Source organism: Plecotus auritus, assembly GCF_963455305.1.
Source record: "Plecotus auritus genome assembly, chromosome: X".
NCBI lineage: Eukaryota > Metazoa > Chordata > Mammalia > Chiroptera > Vespertilionidae > Plecotus > Plecotus auritus.
The window spans coordinates 107,300,156-107,321,567 of NC_137784.1; positions in this window are offsets into that span (position 1 = coordinate 107,300,156).

The window sequence follows — 21,412 nt, forward strand, 5'->3', positions numbered from 1 at the left end:
CAGTTTTACTCAGTGGATAGAGCATCTGCCTGCAGATTTAAGGGTCATGGGTTCGATTTTGTCAAGGGCACATGTCTGGGTTGCAGGCTTGATCCCCAGTAGGGTGTGTGCAGGAGGCAGCCAATTAATGATTCTCTCTCATCATTGATGTTTCTATCTCTCCCACTCTCTTCCTCTCTGAAATCAATATAAATATATTTTAAAAAATAATAATAATTGACTCCTGAGTAGCTGGAGAAGATAGTTAAGAAATCCTCTGTTCCAGAATACTGCTAATCCAAGTCCTTACTGCATTGACTTGAAATCTCTAAGTGTCTTCCTTCTCTGAGTTAAGCCTTGAAAGGCCCATCAAAAAGATTGGAAAAATGCCCGGTAATAGAAATGAACTGTCATATTTTTCCGTTAGCACCTTTATTCAAATATATGTTTATCATAGTAGCCAAGGGTATGTGTGTGTAGAGGAAATGAATGAGAGGGTGTTTAAAATATCACCTTATTCTTTGGGTGGGAGGAAACATGAGAAGAGCAGACAGAGTGACACAATTTGATCATATGACACTATATCACTCCCAATTAAAAAAGGATTGGGTGTGTAGAGCTAGTAACTTCCCTGTTAGCTTGTATAGTTCCCAGGATGATTGAGAAAGAGCTGGATGCATTTTTCAAAATCAGGAAGTGGAGAACTTCTATTCCTCCTATGTATCTCACTTCTCCAAGTGGTTTTGAGCTCATGTCAGGGTATTATTATTTTATAGGTTCAATCACCAGCTGACTTTTATTATCTAAGGTTGTTTGCTCCTGGGACATTGGAAATAATAAAGTAGAAAGTGATGTTTGTCTGTTGTTGTTTTCAAAAAGCTAAAGAAAGTTCATATATATATATATATGTATATATATATATATATATATATATATATGTATATATATATATATATATATATATACACACACACACACACACACACACACACACATATATACTAGTGGCCCAGTGCATGAAATTTGTGCACATTAAAAGGGGATTAATTAGAGGAAATATTTTAATATTGCTATTTGCCCTTTCTCTATAATAGAAGTGTCAAAGATGAAAGAAAATTAGTAAAATGTATATGAAAATGTCCCTCCTGTCAGAGTCTGGGGAGCACTGGGAGACCCAAAATCAAGTCCTCGCCCACCCACACATGCCTCAAAATTGCACGAGACCCAGACCCGGCCGGCCCCAACCCAGTCAAGCCCTACAGGATAGGGGGCACAGCCTCAGGTCCCCCGACCCCGGCGCCAGGGTGGGTGGCACAGCCTCAAGTCCCCCGGCTTGGCCTCAGATCCCCCAGCGCAAGGGCGCAAGGGCATGACGACCATTTGCATATTAGCTCTGTATTATATAGGATATACTGTATATATTAGTAATAAAGGAGATATGGCCAGGTGACATATCCAGGTTTTAATTGGGAGCTGGATAATATTAATCATAGTCCTATCCCCAGTGCCAGTTTCAAGCAGCTTTCCTGTTGAGTTTCTGGCTGAGGTAGGCATGCCAAGCAGAAGGAAAGGCCACCAGCTGTCACAAACCCTCATCCTCTCTCAGGCTCACCTCATCTGCTAAAAAATATAGAAACCTATAACATGTTCAGTGCATGACAGGAACCAGATGTACCATTAGTTTGGTTTCATGGGGCACCATGACCAGCTCCATCAAGTCAGAAGTATTAGATTTGTTGTTGAAGAAGTGGGTATGCTCTAGAAGCAAAATGGGTAGGTGCTTTCTTCCTTTAATGTGATCATATTAACACTGCACCTGAATTTGTTTCATTTTTCTTTTGAAAGGTGTTAAGTAGAATAAGGAGTTCAGTTGGAGTTAGCACTAGTGGATCTTTTTAAGTAGGTGACACATGGATTTTGCTAGGGGACAAAGAATACCCAGCATGGCAAGAGCTAGGTGACAATTACACTGCATGCTAGGGATTTCACTATTTCTGTGTTTTTCCAAATGAAAATTTGTACACTTATGTGCTAAAGAACAACACAATAGTTATTACAAAATTAACATTTACAGATTACTTGATGCATTAATTTAAACAAAACAAATTAGCTGAAACTTAATTGAACATGTTTTCTCTTTAATTCTTTGTGGTAAGAACCAAGGACTTTTCCCTTGAAGGATGAAGACACAGAAGCCTCATTATGCCAAGATTTAAAAAACAAAAAGGATCAGATTGAAAGATCAAACCCTACTTTCTGTGGTGAGATCTTCTGTATCAGCATACCAGAGAATGGCCAAAATCCCAAAAGGCAGGCAGACAGAATGGAAGAGTACAAAACCTTTGCTGTAGGACTTACTCATGTTAAAAAAAAAATAGGTGACAAGGAACAGGTTAAGAAAATGATGGAACTGAATGGAAAACAGGAGGAAAAAATAAGCCCTGTTCTCCATTTCCAACCCCCTCCAGTCACAATTCCAGAGTAAGAGCATATACTGCATATACAGTAGTAATATTTTATGCTCTTTATGCAATAGACAAGGTATGTCTCTCTTTCCTTCTTGAACCACAGGAGTAACTAACTAGCTTTTCACTTACAGACAAGTGCTAGTCATTCATGTTTATGATACAAATTACAAGGACCAAAAAATTAACTGCTGCAATTTGATGTCAAATCACATTACTGGCTAAATTTTTAAAAGATTTTACACTCACACATACATACATTTAAACACACATATACCTGTGTATCAAATGACAGCTCTTCTTTTTTCTATATACATGGTATTGGAATATACAAATGTGTGTACAGAGTATACATATATGCACTGGCAGATACCACTCCAAAATGCATGTATGAATTACTCTATGAAATAGAAGCTGCACTATAAATAAAGCAGCACAGGTTTCCAATGATAGAGAACACCTAAAAGTCTTGACTACAAAGAGGGATTTTTAAATACATGTTTAACTAATAGAAGTTATTTATAGAAATTCCTACACCAGGTAACAAAATATTACTTTATTTGAAAAGGGATTTCACTATTTCTTATATTTTTTTCAGCTCTGTGTACACTGCCATTGGCCCTTAGTTGCAAGCTTTGACTTGCCTAGTTGAACCATGACAAGTCATGACCATTATCCCTATCTTGTCCTTCCCAAGATAGGGATAAAGGTCTGGGAATGACTTCATGTGTCGATGTGGGGAAGTAAACCAGTGCTATACCTTAAGAACCACATCTGGCTGTCTCTGCAGGTGGATTATATGTTGACCTACACATTTCACAGTAAAGCCATGAGAACCTTAAGGACACTCACAAGAGTATAATAAATGAGAGTCTATTATCTTATTCCAAGACCTAGGGTTATTTTACATATAGACTAAAAAGAGCACATTATACACTAGCTGATCCCGTTGTGTGGCTTCCCATACTCACCCACTGAGGACTTTTCAAATGCACAGAAGTCAGTGAGGGGGAAAAAATCCTGCAATCAATGGACAACACAGACCAGGAACTTGTGTGATTGAGGGTTCAGAATCGAGGCTTCATTGGACCCCAGAGCTGGATTCTGGACTTAGGCAACAATACTGACTGCTAAGAATAAAATTCATGTCTCTTAGAGGACTTTAGTCCCTATCCATGGTCAGCTGCAGGAAATATTTGTAGAGAAAAAATGTAGAGAAGCAAGCCTCTCTAAAACAGCTACCCTGGCCCATCTTCATCAAAGGAAAAGTGACTTTGCATGCTTTGAGGTGACAGAGCTCTGAAAATGACTATGCCCAAGGCTGGGTTTGTGATAGCAGAATTGCTGTTGCTGGACTGATTTATTCCTATATATGGCCAGCTTCTGGCCAGAAGACAAATGACCTATCTTCCATGTCCTTAACTTCACCAAAGCCCTCCCAGACGCAGAGGCCAAGGAAGTCAAGGTTCTGAGCAGAGTGAGGTAGTTTCTTTTTTAAAAATTGAATGATGAACATTTGAGTTAATAACATTTCTTATTTAGTCTGTGTTTTGGAAAAGAGCTTCTATACTAGCTTTGCTATCTGACACGAAATATTGGTTGTTTTAGCATTACCTAGTGCTAGACTAAAAAGAAAAATTCCTAGAAGCGTCTTGCATTTTCCCACACTCATCAAAGTAAACTAGCAATCAAATCCTTGCCATGTGCACATTCCTGCGCTTGAATGTATCTGGTGTGTTTCGCTTAGAATTACAAAGACTTTTTGGCATCAGACCCTTTAAATGATACAGTTCAAAGTCTCCACAGGGTCTTGCTCTGATGAACTGTCCCAAATAGCCAAAATAAATGTTTTACTTGTACTTAGAGATGTAAAGATTGCTGAAACTCGTTTTAAATTGTAAATGATAAATTTTGAAGTCTTTGAGAGGGAGATAAATACATAGAGTATTGCTCTGTTTAATTGTATCCTGTGCACCTGTACTGTCAAAATGATAGAGCTTATCCACTAGAATAATTTAACTGTAGGCTAAGGGACATGTCAGCTACATGTAGTCCCCAGAAATTTAACAAGTTTCTTTTTAACTTTAATTTACCTTCTGCTGATGATCTGTGGGCTAAGTGAAGCATGTTTTGGGGACTACTCAGCACAGGATGTGGAAATTCAATTTCAAATGACTTTTGGTCCATTCCTAGGAAACCTATTCTATGCTCTCTCCCTATACTCTAGAATGAATATGGATTTTTATCATTGGAATATAAACATCCCTTTATATTTCAGTATTTTGTATCTACTAGAGGGTTACAAACATACTGTAAGTTTTATTTTATATATATTTTTATTGACTTAAAAGAGAGAAAGGGAGAGGGAAAGATAGAAACATCAATGATGAGAGAGAACCATTGATCAGCTGCCTCCTGCATGCCCCCTACTGGTGATGGAGCCCGCAACCCAGGCATGTGCCCTCACTGGGACTAGAACTGTGACCTCCTGGTTCATAGGTCGATTCTCAACCACTGAACAACACCAGCCAGGCCATACTGTAAATTTCATTTAAAAAATACTGGCAAATTAAAGGTATAGGGTATATGCCCAGATCAGGAGTTTGCATGGGCTTTCAGGCATAAAGAATGCACTTACAAAAGTTTTTAATATGCAAAGACAAGCATCTACACACAGAAACACAGAAACACAGAAACACACACACACACACACACACACACACACACACACACACACCTACCTACTTGGCATAGCTTTCTGGTTTTAACAACTCTAATAGGGAAAATGTGAAAAACACTATTATAAAGATGGAATTCTCCTTGCCAGGAAGAAAGCTTCTAAATCCATCATAAACTATTTCGGCCCAGACTCAAGCCAGAATATATGTAAGATAGTCTGCTTTAGTTCATTCCTTTCTCTTTTTTTAAATTCCTTTATTGATTAAGATATCACATATTTGTCCTCATCCCCCCATTCCCATCCCAAACCCCTCCCCATGCATGCCCCCACCCCACTGTTGTCTGTGACCACTGGTTAGGCTTATATGCATGCATAAAGGTCCTTTGGTTGATCTCTCCCCCTTCCCCTACCCTCCCCTACCTTCTCTCTGAGGTTTGACAGTCTCATCGATGCTTCCCTGTCTCCGGGTCTGTTTTTATTCATCAGTTTATGTTGTTCATTATTTCCCCTAGATGAGTGAGATCATGTGATACTAGAAATACACTTATAAGAACCGAAAATGAGACAAGCAATAATGGTTATAGTGGGAGGCAAATGAATCAGTCTGTAGTGAGTTTCTTTCTGGGCCAACAGTTCTTTTGAGTCCCAGTTTCAATGTCAAACAGTTCCTTATGTGTACATGTCAACAATGATATTTCAGTTCTGGATGGTGGACAAATGGTGGTAATGCAGGTCCGACCCTCTCTGGTTTGGTCCTGGGCAACCTGCAGTGATGCACAGCTGCTGACTGCTAGTATGGCAAGGCGTCATCAGTGTCTTCCATCTCTGGACTGTTTCTCTTCTGTCTTCATGGCTGGAGCAGTCCTGTCAATTCCTCTCTGTTGCAGGAATCCACATGGTCTTGGAGTTGTTTTCTCAAAATATACAAACATATACTCGACTGAAAGTTAATAAAGGAATCTTTTCTATAAATTTGACTTGGGATCCTTTTTCATTTTTTGCCCAAACGATTTTCCTTTGGCTTGTTTTGACACCATGTGTGTTTTTCATGGGTGTCTTACTGTTAGCATTACAAATGAAAGTTAATTTTCAAAAGTAAAAATTTTCTAGATGTAATTTACTTACAGGATATTTTTCCTTACATGATATTCTTCTACTATACCCCCTTTTTTGATTTAAATATTAGGAGGCTTTTGGAAATTTTATAATGTAGCCTTGATAGCTTTTAAATTTTAATTTTTTGCACTAAAATATGACTGTTTTAGGTTCATTACATATTACGCAATTTTACCATGAAATGAACTACCAATAAAAATTTTAGTTACCACTTTAGGAACAGCTTTTTGTCCAGTACCATTAATTTTTCTAGAATATTCACTTATTTCAATTAGCCAATTTAAATTAGTCTGAGAACTTGAGTACTATTTTACTGTCAAATTTAATACTCTAACAACAATCTTATTTTACCCTGTAAATATTAGTGGAAGGGATTATTTGCCTTCTTGAGTAGGCCCTGAGCATTCCCGGTGCTAGGCTGGATTTAGATATCAAAAACCCACTTCCCCACACCATGGGTACAAGACAACTCAAACAAGTCTTGTTGCAGTGAGAGGGCAGCTGCTGTCGGCCAAGTCTCTGTTACCTGGGTCCCAATTTGAGCTGGGCATGGGAATTGAAGCAGCCCTGGGGGCAGGAGACCTCCCTCAGAAGGGATGAGGGTTCAGGCCCCTGCAAAGTTGGGGGTGAGGGTCTGTGCCCCACCTCTGTTAACCCCCAAGTTCTCTCCTGATGGCCCCTCTGCGACTGTGCCTGCCTTAGGTTGTTCCTTCCCTGAGGAATCTTACCCGTCTCTGGCTAACCAGCCATCCTTCGGGGCCAAGCAGGGTGAAGTAAGGTTCAGTTCTGTCTCCTTGGTAGCCTATGCCCCGTGGCCTCCACACCCAGCACCTGCCTTGGGATCCCCTCACCTGCTGGCGGGCCACTGGCAATAATCACATATCTTGGGGAACCCAGGTTTCTTCTCCAGGGAGGGCCCAGCTCACCCCACTGGGTGAGAGACAGATCCATGGTTCCAGCCACCATGAAGCTTCAACCTCAGCATGAACAGAAAGCTCAGGCAACAGCTGTGGGCAATTGGATTGTGAGAAGAGGGTCCCTCTTGGCCAAAAGGGCAAGAGGGGCCAATATAGAATGCTCAGGTGCCTTCCCAGGGGGCCCTCTACACAGTGGAAGGGATTAAATCCTTTCATGTCCTTTTAAAATTGCTGCAAGACATTCAAAGAATTAGTTTGTAAGTTTGTTTGGGATAATTGTACATTATGCTGTTGTAATTCTAAAATATCAAGAGATGTGTTACCTTTGTCTCCAAGCACCAAAAAGATGATGATTTTTTTATTGATTCCCAAGGGTGCGAGGAACTATTATAGGTAATGGGGGTAATACAAATCTGGGAAAAATTATAATGACATTGTAAAAGAAGATAAACAACCCAATCAAAAAATGGGCAACTGATCTAAATAGACACTTTTCGAAAGAAGACAGAAGGAAGGCCAAGAGACATATGAAAACCTGCTCAAAGTCACTAATCATCAGAGAGATGCAAATCAAAACAACAATGATGTACCATCTTACACCTGTCAGAATGGCTATCATCAACAAATCAACAAAGGACAAGTGCTGGCGAGGATGCGGAGAAAAAGGAACTCTTTTGCACTGCTGGTGGGAATGCAGACTGGTGCAGCTACTGTGGAGAACAGTATGGAGTTTCCTCAAAAAACTAAAAATGGAACTCCCATTTGACCCAGTGATCCCACTTCTAGGAATATATCCCAAGAAATTAGTTCATTCCTTTCTTATCATGCTCATTTTCTATTATTGAATTCTTATGATTGCAAATATACTCTAGACCAAAAACTTCCCATTCCAACCAAAAGAAAATAATTAGTTAAGGTCAGTGTGCTACATTAACCAAATTTACTTAATAAGCATTTACTCAGTACGTACTATGTACATGGCACTGTGCAAAAGGTATGAGAAATTCAAAGAAGATTGTATTTCCTCAACCTTAACTTTCACTATATAAAATAACCTGTTATGAACAGTCTCCTAATACTTGGTAGAGCTGGGCAGTGCTTTAGATCAGAGTTCAGAACAATGGAGAACAGACATCTAGCAGCTTCTGTCAAGAAGAGCTTCTGGAAAGAGATGAGAACTGCGACGTGTCATTAATGGGTCTAGCTTGGTTAGGGAGAGGAGAAGGAAATGGATAGTCTATCATTAGGAAAGAGTATGGAGAATGTCAATGAAATGGAAAACAAAAAGTTGTCCAAATGTGTAGAAGAGAATGGTGATGACTAAAAAAAAACAAACAAAAAAACCCCACACACCTTTCCTTAATCAAAATATCTGAAGATAGAGAGGGTGTAAGAACCCTAACCACAGTTAATCACAATTCAAAGTAAAGTTGATAACCACTTTCAGACACTATTTGTATCTTTGCTCTTTCAAATATCTCTCTCTGGATTGTTTATTCCTTTCATCTCTATCCCTCAAGGCCAAGCTTAAATTCAGCCTCCTTCAGAAAAGAAAGTCTTCCTAGATTTTATGCCCCCCACCCATAGCAGGTATATGATTCCTCTCCTATTGCAATGTGGTGTGAGGGTGTGAGGTATGGGGAAATATCAGAGCTGAAGTTTAAGGGTATGTTGGGGGATCTATAAAGGAAAAGATCTAGAGGAAAGAATCATACATTTGCTCTGGGAGTTTTGCTCATTTTAGTTGAGATTGCTATGTGAGTGAGTGTAAAGTAGGGGTTTAGTCAACAACAAAGTAAAACTGTCTCAGCTCAGAATATGATGTAACAAAAGTATTACATGTGTTCCAACTCTCCAAACATAAATGAATGGGGTAAGGGTCTAAATTTGCAAAGAATGATGGAGATCAGATGCATTCAAAAGAAAAAGGACTACTGTACATGTAAAACTTTTTTTTTAGAAACCTAATGACAAACACACACACACACACACACACACACACACACACACACACACACCTGAGACACATAACTTAAAAAAAATGGAAAACGGAGGGGAAAAAAGTATGGACTATTGCCAAATGAAAACAATAGATAGAAATATACAGAAACACATAGAAAAAGAACCAATGGAGGCACAGAAATACCAGAAAACAAAAAATAAAAGGGATATAGGAAATCCTCATACATCAATAATTACCCTAAATGGTCACACTAATACATTTAATTATTATTTTTTTATATATTTTTATTGATTTTTTTACAGAGAGGAAGGGAGAGGGATAGAGAGTTAGAAACATCGATGAGAGAGAAACATTGATCAGCTGCCTCCTGCACACCCCCTACTGGGGATGTGCCCGCAACCAAGGTACATGCCCTTGACCGGAATCGAACCTGGGACCTTTCAGTCCGCAGGCCGACGCTCTATCCACTGAGCCAAACCGGTTCCGGCCACACTAATACATTTAATTAAAAAAACAAAACACCTGGTAAATTTGTCCAATAGCAAGTTTGAAGAAGAGAAAGTCTAGAAGACTGAGTTCCCACCTTCTTAAAAACCAAGGCCACAAGAAGCTGAAGTCACAGGTGATTTGCAAAGTCCTTTTTTGTCTGAGCCACATTCTTCAATGACCGACACTGGGTACTATAATATCACTTTTTAAACAGAATAACTTCACACTAATGGAATCAAACACTGATAGAACTTGTCTTCTTTTTGCAACAGCAACAGATGATAATAATGATAATAATAATAATAATAATAATCCTAAATGTTAATGTATTGAATGTACAGAGTAGTTGACTGGATCAAACAACAAAACCAAACCATATGCTGCCTTCAGAGGACATATCTATGCTGCAAAGACAAAGATAGACTCATTTCAAAATAGTAGAAAATGATTCTCCAAGCCAACAGCATCCACAGAAAAGTGAAACAAGAAAAACCTCAAGTAAACAATCTTACATTGCATCCTGAGAACTAGGATAATAAGAACAAAAGCAGCCCAAAGTCAGCAGAAGAAAGGAAATAATAAAAATTAGAACAGAATTGAATGAAATTGGAACAAAAAGACTATACAAAAAAGTAATATAAGAGCTTGTTCTTTGAAAAGATTAATAAAATTTATAAACCCCTGGCTAGAGTCACTAGAGAAAAAGAGAAAAGACTCATATAACAAAATAAAAAATGAAAGAGAAGTTACCACAGACATCATAGAAATACAAAGGATCATACTAGAATACTGTGAAAGACTATATGACACCAAATTCAATAACCTAGAAGAAATGGATACATTTCTAGAAATATATAACCTTCCTAGACTAAATCATGAAGAACTGGAAAATATAAATAACCTGATCAACAGTGAGGAAATTGAAACAACCATCAAAACCTTACAAATATAAAAGTCCAGGACCAGATAGCTTCACTAGTGAATTCTACCAAACATTCAAATAAGATTTGATACCTTTCCTTCTCAAACTCTTCCATAAATTGAAGAGGCCATACTTCCTAACACTTTTTATGAGGCCAAAATAATTTTAATAACAAAACCTGGCAAGGATAACATAAAACAAAGAAAACAATAGACCAGTATTTTTGATGAATACAAATGTAAAAATCCTAAACAAAATCCTAGCAAATAAAATACAATACATCAAAAAATACACCAAGATCAAATGGATTTCATTCCAAGGGCATAAGCAAATTGATTAATGTAATACATCACATTAGCAAAACAAAGTGTAAAATAATATGCCTGGGTTGCGGACTGGATCCCCAATAGGGGGCATACAGGAGGCAGCCAACCAATGATTCTCTCTCATCACTGATATTTCTATCTCTCCCTCTCCCTTCCCCTCTGAAATCAATAAAAAATATATATTTTTTAAAATATAAAAGGCATTCAAATTGGGGAGAAGTAAAAGTGTCACTTTTTACAGATGACATGATTCTTTATATAGAAAACACTAAAGACTCTACCAAAAAAACTATTAGAAAAATAAACAAATACAGTAAATATACAGGATACAAAATCAATGTACAAAAATCCACTGCATTCCTATATACTAACAGTGAAATTTCAGAATAAGAAATGAAAATAGAAACACACAATTCCCTTTCCAATTAAAACAAAAAGAATAAAATATCTAGAAATAAACTTAACAAAGGATGTAAAATATCTATGTTCTGAAAAGTACAAAGCATTATTAAAGCAGATTGAAAAAGACACAATGAAATGAAAAGATAATCTTTTTTCATAAATTGGAAGAATCAACATAGTGAAATTGGCCATATTACCAAAGGAAAATGACAGATTTAATGCAAAATCCCACTGATATTTTTTAAAGAAACAGAACAAAAAATTATCAGATTTGGCCCTGACTAGTGTGTCATGGTTGCTTGAGTGTCATCCTGTGCAATGAAAGGTCATTGGTCCGATTCCCAGTCAGGGCACATGTAGGAGGTGGCAGATCCGTGTTGCTCTCCTCCTTTCTCTCCTCTCCCTTCCTCTCTCTCTCTCTCATTCTTTCTCCTTTCTGTAAAACTAATTCAAAAAACATATTTTTAAAAATATTATCAGATTTGTACAGAACCACAAAAGACACCAAATAACCAAAGCAATCCTCAGGAAAGAGAACTAAGCTGGAGTTATAACACTACCTGATTTCAAATTATACTACAGAGCAATGATTTTCAAAACAGCAACTTATTGGCAGGAAAACAAACCACAGACCAATGGAACACAATTGAGAGCTCAGAAATAAAACCACATGTATATGGGCAAATTATTTTTTACAAAGGTTCCAAGAACACGCAATGGAGAAAAGAAAGCCTTTTCAGTAAATGGTGCTGAGAAAATTGGAAAGCCACATGCAAAAGAATGAAACTATACTAGTTTGTTCCTATGTAAAATAATTAATTCAAAATAGATCGAAGATCTAATTATAAGATCTGAAACAATAATTTAAATAGAAGAAAACATAGGTACTAGACTTATGGACCTTGGTTTTAGAGAAGACTTTTTAAAATTGACCCCAAAGGCAAGAGAAGTAAAGGCAAAACTAAATTAATGAGACTATTTCAAACTAAAAAAGCTTCCATACAGCAAAAGAAACTACCATCAAAACAAAAAAGCAACCAACCAAATTGGAAAGATTTTTGCAAACAACAGTTCCAATGAGGGGTTAATATCCAAAATACATAAATAATTCACACAACTTGATACCAAACAAACAATCTAATTTAAAAATGGTCAGTGGATCTGAACAGACACTTCTCCTATGAAAACATAAAAATGGATAAGAGATATACAGTATAAAAAGATGCTCAACTTCAGTAGCTATTAGGAAAATGCCCATCAAATCTGCAATGAGATATAACGTCACACCTGTCAGAATAGCTATTATCACCAAAATGGGTAATAACAAGTGTTGGAGAGGTTGTGGAGAAAAAGGAACCCTCATTCACTGATGGTGGGAATGTAAAATGGTACAGCCACTATGGAAAACAGTATGGAGGTTGCTCAAAAAATTAAGATAGAGTTATCATATGACCCAGCAATCCCTCTTCTGGGCATCTACTTGAAAAATTTGAAAACACATATTTGCAAAGCTATATGCACCCCTATGTTTATTGCAGCATTATTCATGGTGGCCAAGATATGACAATAACCAAAGGGTCCTTTGATAGATGATTGGATAAAGAAGATGTGGTACATAAATGCAATGGAATACAACTCAGACAAGAAGAGATGAAATAATGAAATTTGTGACATGGATAAACCTTGAGAATATTATGCTAAGCAAAATAAGTCCATCAGAAAAAGCTAAGAACCATATTATTTCACTCATATGTGGGATATAAAACTGAAACTCATAGACACAACAGGATGGTGTTTACCAGAGGAAAGGGGAGGGGTGAGGGAAAATAAAGCATAAAGGGAGTCAATTATATGGTGAAGAAAGATGATTTGACTTTGGGTGGTGGGCACACAATGCGATATACATATCATGGATCATAGAAATATACACACACTTAAAACCGATATAATCTTATTAACCAATGTCACCTCAATAAATTTAATTTTAAAAATAAAAAAAGAATACAAACAAGGGGATATCCTGATCACCTATCAAACTTAGGCTGTTCCCTAGAGAAGACCTTGGGAATGAAAGGGGTGATTAGGTAGTCCAAAAATATCTGCAATATCTTAGTTCATACACTTGAAGCAGTCTAAGCCCTCAGGACCAATAGTACAGACAAGAAATCAATATTAAATACTCTTTGCACATCATCTCCTAAAAGTTCACTATCAACTTCAGGAAAAGATCCTCTACAAAAGGCAGCTAAATCTTGGGCAACCTTCATATGGATTGGTGACACACAGGCTGAAGGGTCCCCAAGGGACCCATGGAAGTCAAAGAACAGGAGCTATCAATGATTTTTACAGTGTGGCATTGCGGCTCTATAAGGGGTCATTCAACACTGCATTTGCATACAATAACCACTTCTATTATATTCTATATGTGCCAGGGAGGCTAGCAATCATTCACAGGAAATTTTTGAGTCAGTTTGCCTAAATCTGAACATCTGGTTTAACAGGAAGAAAGTAGTAAAAGCAGTGGAGAATGAGGAACAGTCTAAATAAAGGAGATGATTCATATTATGTTCTTCCCTCCATTCCTATAGGGATATAGATTGTCCCACTAAGCAGGTGGCACACTGCAGAAGAGGGGAAACAGAATGATATCCTTCTGTGTTGGAATCTAACATGGGGCCACACTCTTTTGTCACTAGATCCTGAAATCCCCCTCAGGCTGAGTTTGGTTGCTGGTGTTACACAGTATGCATGTGTGTGCATGCATATGCACATATGTGCATGAACTCTTGTGCTTTTGAGAACATTTTTAGTGTATTATTATGTGTCTGGAATAATATAGGAAAATAACTGAAGGGTAAAGGATGTCCCTGAGATTAATTGGGCTACAAATCTCCCAAATCCTAAAGCCAAACTGGAGCCTAAAATGGCCCATATGCATTCTAAGGTTATTTTTGCAATTGAAATTCTTAGCAGATAGTCTAAAATAGAGTAATATTCATAACTTTTTACTTGGCTCTTGTAGGCAGAAAAACGCTGACTGTTGCCATGGTGGAAGGGTCACTCAGTCACCTGTCACCATCTTCCCAGTGTTCACATTTTGAAATGTGTTTATTTTTTAATTTATTTTTATTGTGGACTCTATTACAGATGTCCCCCATTTCTCCCCCTCTTTAGCCACATCCTCCCAGCCCATACCTCCCCCTCACCTGCTCTTCACCACACTATTGTCCATGACCATGGGCTGTGAATATATATTCTTTGGCTAATTGTACATCTTCTTAAAAAATATTTTTCATTGATTTAAGAGAGGAAAGGAGAGATAGAAACATCAATGATGAGAATCATTGATCAGCTGCCTCCTGCACACCCTCTATTGGGAAAATTCCTTCCTTTTCATGGCTGCATGCAGTATTCCATTGTGAAAATGTACCAGGACTTTTTTTACCCACTCATCTACTGGTGGGAAAGTGGGCTGTTTCCAGATCTTGGCTACTGTAAATATTGCTTCTATGAACATAGGGGAATATGTATATCCTAAGAATCCATTGTTTACTTTTGACCAAAAAAAAAAAAGGTGACTCATCATTCAGAACAAAGAAAAAAAAAGATTGATTTTCTATTTAGCTTCTCCCTAAATCTATTTGTGTTTCTGAATCCCAAAAATACTGACTTGTATACCAGTAGTTCCTTGCAATAGGAAATAAGACTGTATGTCAGAGTTTGCCTGCTAAGGCTAAATGAATGTGAATAAGGTTTGATTACATACCAGCTTGTGCCTATTGTCCTGGCTTGATTAATAGCAGTCCTTTCCATTCTCAAAATTTTCCCAGTTTGAACTATAAATAATATGGTTACCTGAGATAAAGTGATTCATTGGGTCAATTGTTTTTTTTCTAATTTAATTAATATTTGGACTTCTGTCTCTGTATCCAACACTAGATTTTTTTTAAATGTATTTTATTGAGTTTTACAGAGAGGAAGGGAGATGGAGAGTTAGAAACATTGATGAGAGAGAAATGTCGATTCAGCTGCCTCCTGCACACTCCCTACTGGGGATGTGCCCTCAACCAAGGTACATGCCCTTGACTGGAATCGAACCTGGGACCCTTCAGTCCACAGGCCGACACACTATCCACTGAATCAAACCGGTCAGGGCAACACTAGATATTTTCAACGCCAGTAACTTCAAGTGAAAATGAGTGATGATTTTTGAGTATACAAACTGCATTATACATCTTCAGGGCACCTCTACAGCTTGGAAACTCTCCCGTATGAGATTACTATTTCTTAGCATCTCATTAGCTTGACCTTGAGAGCCAGAGTGCACTCCAAGATAACATTATCCTGCACCCTAACTGTACACTGGCAACCGTTAGCCATTACAATTGGAAATTGAAATCAATTTCCCTTTCCCAACTCTGCCTTTAGGGCCAGGTGTTTTGAAGTTTATTGTGTAGGTAAAAGTATCACTACATTTCAGTGGAGCTGATGAACTGGGATGTAAAAAGCCACCCCACTGACAAGCCTGTGAACATGAGGTTGAAATGAGAAATGTGCTATTAGTGAATGGGTTATAGGCTGGCGTTCAGATCTAGTTATAGGGTCGTCCTGTGTATATGAGAGGCACTGTCCACACATTTCCCTCTTTAACTGCCCCTGCACTCCTCAGGGCATGGATGATATACATTTGCTTTAATTACCTTAATGGCTTCAAGTATTTCTCTTAAATGATTAGCAGTTAATTCCTGGGAACATAAAAGATCATCTCAAGTATCTCCCGGAGACACTAAACTGCTCTGAAGGTAGAAAACAATAAGATGGAAGAGGATTCAGGTGTCTGTTTGGAATAGAAGAAGAAAAACGATTAGAGCAAGAGTTCTTTAACATGAGTGTGATAGGAATGCAGAGTCCAGGGCCCAAATTTTTAGAGATTCCAATTTCTTAAATTGGAGATGGACTGTAGGAATCTGCACTTAAACAAGAATTATTGTGGGCAATTTTGAATCAGTGGTCTCATGATCACACTGAGAAAAATTAGAGAAAGTTTTAATTCAGAAAATTCATTTAAAAAGAGGTAACATCAGTTAAGATCAAGGGAAACAAAGCTATCTGAAAAGGAAGATGTCATTGACCGTGTTGGAGAAAACACAGCCTAAGCAACAGTGGTCCAGACGTGGCAGACAGACTACTAACCAAAGGAAGTTGGCAAAAGCAGCACACACTACAATAAATATCTATAAATATGTATTCCTGTAGTGATTCATGCCACATTCTAATCTTGCCACCTGCAATGCAATAGCAAATGAGCAATTACAAAGACAACATTTAGTGCAAAGTGCTTAGCACATAGCAGACATTCAGTAATGGACAGACTAATGGATAGAAAAGTTAGATAGCAGCATGAAATATTTCCAGGAAGGAACCTCATGAGAAAGTTGGGATGGGGAGAGGATATGATTCATATACTATGTCCACAAAGCTCTGTGCCATCTTTGGATGATGAGGCCACAATCAAAGAACAAGTAAGTGCACTCAGTGGCACATTACTAGTGCTTGCTCCCAAAAGCTGTTATTGTTAATATTTGTATCAACTCTTTTACATTTTCTAGTCCCTCCCTCAAATCCTTTGCTTTCTATTCCTTATGTACTTATTACACATACAGTACACAGGGGTAGGATGGATTTCATCAAACTCAGGTCTTTGTATCACATAGAGGGCTACATTGGTACACATGCTACTCAGAAAGGAAGTAACGTGCCTGGATTCCATGGGAAATAAAGATGCTCTGATTGAGGAAGTACCATGAGCAAATAACTTCCCTCTCAGATCCTGCAACAATTTGTTTTGAGTTGTGTTGTAGTATAGGGAAGCACCAATTCTTTCCCAAGACTATACAGAAACATTACTAAGTAAAAGCAATAAATCTGGGAAAGCAGGGGTCAGTGAGGCAAAACAAAAGAGTATGTGATCTGAAGTCAAAAAGACCTGGATTTGCCAGGCCAGCATGGATCATTGGTTGAGTGTTGACCTATGAAGCAGGAGGTCAAGGTTCGATGCCCGGTCAGGGCACATGCCTGGGTTGCGGGCTTGATCACCAGTGTGGGACATGCAGGGGCAGCTGATCAATGATTATCTCTCACCATTGATGTTTCTACCTCTCTCTCCCTTCCTCTCTAAAATCAATAAAAATATTTAATATTTTTTCCTAAGTCCTGCCTGTTCCCTGACCAGTTTTGATTCAATCTTGTCCTCACCCTACCCCTGCCCTCCTATTCTCCAAACACACATGGAGTAAAAACCTTTCCCATCCCTTGAAACTCACTGGCCTAGACAAAGCCCCACATGGGGTGTAGGCTATAAAGCAGGACAAACATTCCAAGTGAACAGAATGCTATATCTTTTAAATAGCCAAAGTTGACAATGGTGCATTTCCTATAAAGGAAACATGTCATCTCCCCCACCTATCTTCCTGGGGTTGCTTTCTCCACAATCCCTTCTTTCTGCCAGGTCTGCCGTCTTTTGTACTGCTGTGGCAGAAGTTAAAGTAAGAAGATTTGATGCTTTTTTTTTTAAGGCATAAAAGACTGTTTTCCCTGTGAAAGCAGTGATGGCAAGAAGACAACACGGCTGCGACTTCATAAAACCAAGGCAGCATGCCCAGCTCAGTCCATCCTCAATGGGTGCAGGGGTTCCATGGCAGTGGAGTGCAGCTAATGTCAAAGGAAAGTCATTAGAAACAGAAGCAGGGGGCATGCAAAGAGCAGCTTCCAACTGAGCTCATGGCTAAGTTTCCCTCCTGATAGATGAGGCAATATTTCTTCATTGGGTGTGGGGAAAAGAGTTGGTTTCTAACTTTGATAAGCCTTCTACAGATGTTACCAAGTCACCTGGGTGATGACCTGGGGTGAGGTGGGGGGGTCAAATGTATTTATAAAAGCCATATTTCAATTGGCAGGTGGCTGGGGCAGCCTATCCTTGCCTTGTCTCACTCCACCGACAGGGAATCAATGACTGCTGTGTCTGAAGGAAATAAAACAGGTTCATTTCCTTGCACACTTCACAGAGAAGTAGAACTAGCAGGAAACTTAACTATATGGCAGCAGGTGGGGAGCAGAAAAAACTGTATTAAGGGATTTGAATTGCCTTGCAAATGGCACCAAGACCAGCATATTAAAGTCCCTGCTGCCTTTCTGGGAATGGTTTCCTTAAAGGGCAGTACTATTAAGTCTGGGTATAATCCCCATGTGTGACAATGAGTTTGCTCTTATCCTCATCACTGCTTCAGACCTTAACCTTGGCATAGGACTGGGACCCTAAATTCTGACCACAGCCTGAGTTCCTAATCTTTTTTTAATATTTTAATTGATTTCAGAGAGAGGAGGGAGAGGAAGAAAGAGTTAGAAACATCAATGATGAGAGAGAATCATTGATCAGCTGCCTCCTCCAAGCCCCCAACTGGGGATCCAGCCTGCAACTGGGCATGTGCCCTGACCGGGAATTGAACCATGAATTCCTGGTTTCATAGGTCGATGCTCAACTGCTGTGCTGAGCCAAACCAGTCCAGCTTGAGTCCCTAAACTTGATAAGCTTAAATCTTGATAAACTATTGTGATTTAAATATCACAATAGGGAATGGATAAAATGGGAAGCATCAGTTTGCTCCATCCCAAGAGCAATAGAACTAATTCGAAGTAACATTTAGGGACAGTAGGTAGAATATGTTACATTTGTATGTGAAGAACAGCAAAGAGAAAACTGGGGTTGTCTAAAGGACAAAGAAGGCTTGCTTTGGAAATCTGACAGAAGTTGCTCTCACTGGCTCAGAGTTAGGCAGACTGCTGCTTTTGACTATTTGGCTAGATGTGTGGAATGCAATGTCAATGTGTATACTCTAACGCTCCCTCCCCCACAACACAGCAGAGGGAAAGGAAATCACAGATTTCTCCCACTTTGTCAGAAAGCCTCATTGTAAAACAAAGGAAACCTTCCTCTATGAAATCAATAAAAATATATGTATATTTTTAAAAAGAGTTCAGTTTTGGCAGCCAGAACTGAACTTCAAGACATGCTCTAAGCTGTGTACCTTTGGGCAATTTACTTACCCAGTCTGTATCTCACTTTCCTCTGTGCCTCTGTGGTGACAGTTTTTTCTGACTCATGGGATTATGAAGATTAAATACGCTAGCATATGTGAAACACTCAGAAATGGTGCCTTTCACATAGTAAGTGCCATGTAAATATTAGCTATTATTATCGGTATTTTGGTAAACATCTTGAGGGCTTGGCACACAGATCCCAATGGTGCCTTCAGTTCACAGCATGTTCTCAGTCTGTGTTCCAAAACCCATTAAAGCTTCAGCTCACAAATGGAAGTTTGGAACCACATCTGGTCATTAAGATTCTGTCAGAAAAGGCATGTGCCATCACACTTCAGAATCCAACCCTCTGTCGTCTCCCATTTATGAGTCACTGAGATACCATAGTTGCATCCGTCAGGGCAGATTATGTTATGTCAACAGGACAATGCAACAATAGATACAACTTGTTGTAGCATGTAAGAAAATGACAAATAAGTTGCAGGAATTTGAAAAGACGGTTTTCTGAAGGGAGTGCAGGTGCTGAGCCTGGATGTGAAATGAGAACTGCTTACAAATGGGAAAATGGAAAAATTCCAGATTTGGCACTTAGCCAATTTGGAAGTCCACACAATTTACCAGTATATTTGGTGCCTTCATTCTGTTCTCTCAATGTACCCAATGACTGGATTGGCTATTATGTAACTTCAGTTTGATCTATCTTCCCTAGAAGGGACCCATTCTCCAGAATGTTCCCTCTCAACTCCCTCCTATCTTGCTCCTAACCCAAAATACTACCCCTTCATTATCTGACCTGGAATATACAAGCCTGATCCGATCTTAAGGCAATACTTTCATCGGGGGTATAATTCATTTTAAAAGCCTATAGGAGCTTTAGACTAGGAAAATGTCTCTCTGAGATGAAAAAACAGCAAAAAGGAATATTTTGACAAATGGAGATATGGGAAGAGATTAGACTAAGGGAGACCTTTGGTAGCACTTACTGAATTCATTATTTTTTAACAGATATGTATTAATATTATATGTTAATTCTTTCTAAGGTACAAGAACGTTATCAATTAACAAACAAACAAACAAACAAAAAGGTTCCTGAACTTAAGGAGTTTAAGTTCTAGTAGGGAAGAAAATAACCAAGAAAAATATAATTTTAGGTTATGTGAGCAATATGAAGGACATTTATTTAACAGGGTGATGGGATAAAGGGTAACAGGAATGAGAGTGTTTGAAAATTTATTTAGTATGCTAAGGGGACAGTTTCTTTGAGGTAATGATATTTGACTTGAGATTTGAATGGTGAGAAGGAGCCTGCCAGGCAGAGATTAGAATTATGGTAAAAATTACCAGGCAGGGAAAACAACAAATTCATAGGCCAAGTAAGGAGAATAAATTTGAAATTTTAGAGGAACAGATAGGAAAACAATGTGGCTGAACTATAGAGAACAGGAAAGGAGTAGTAGGGTGTAAGATTACAGAAGAGCCTGGGGGCAGGTAACATGATAGAACCCTAGGCAAAGAAAAGGGGATTTGGAGTTAATTCTAATAGTTAGACTTAGGAGGGTTTTAAACAAAAGGGTGACATAATCTGATTTACATTTTTTGAAAAATAAAAACAATTAATATGAGGTAAGAGACACAGGCAGGGGGCAGTTCATACAGAAGCTTCAAGAGTAAGGTGAATCACAACACATTAGTCCATGAATCTCACTTTCTTCAAAAGGAGAGTGGAAGAAAGCTCCTGAGAGTGTACACCAAGCATGTCAGCCCATAATGAATATTTTTACAGCCCAGCCAATATAACAGTATATAAGAATTTTATATAAAGAGTTTTAATAAAAATTTTGTAACTTAATTTTTACAATATCCTGTTATACATAATTATTAATAATGAACTACAATGGTCGCTGACTGATTATTATAATCGTGTTGCATTCCTTTCCTTACGCACCTTACATGTAGGTGCACCATTTCTCTCCACTAATGTGGCTGAACTAATACTAGCAGCGAATATTTTAGCAGCCGATTGCCATGTCACTAGTCTTGGACTGACTTGTTCGGT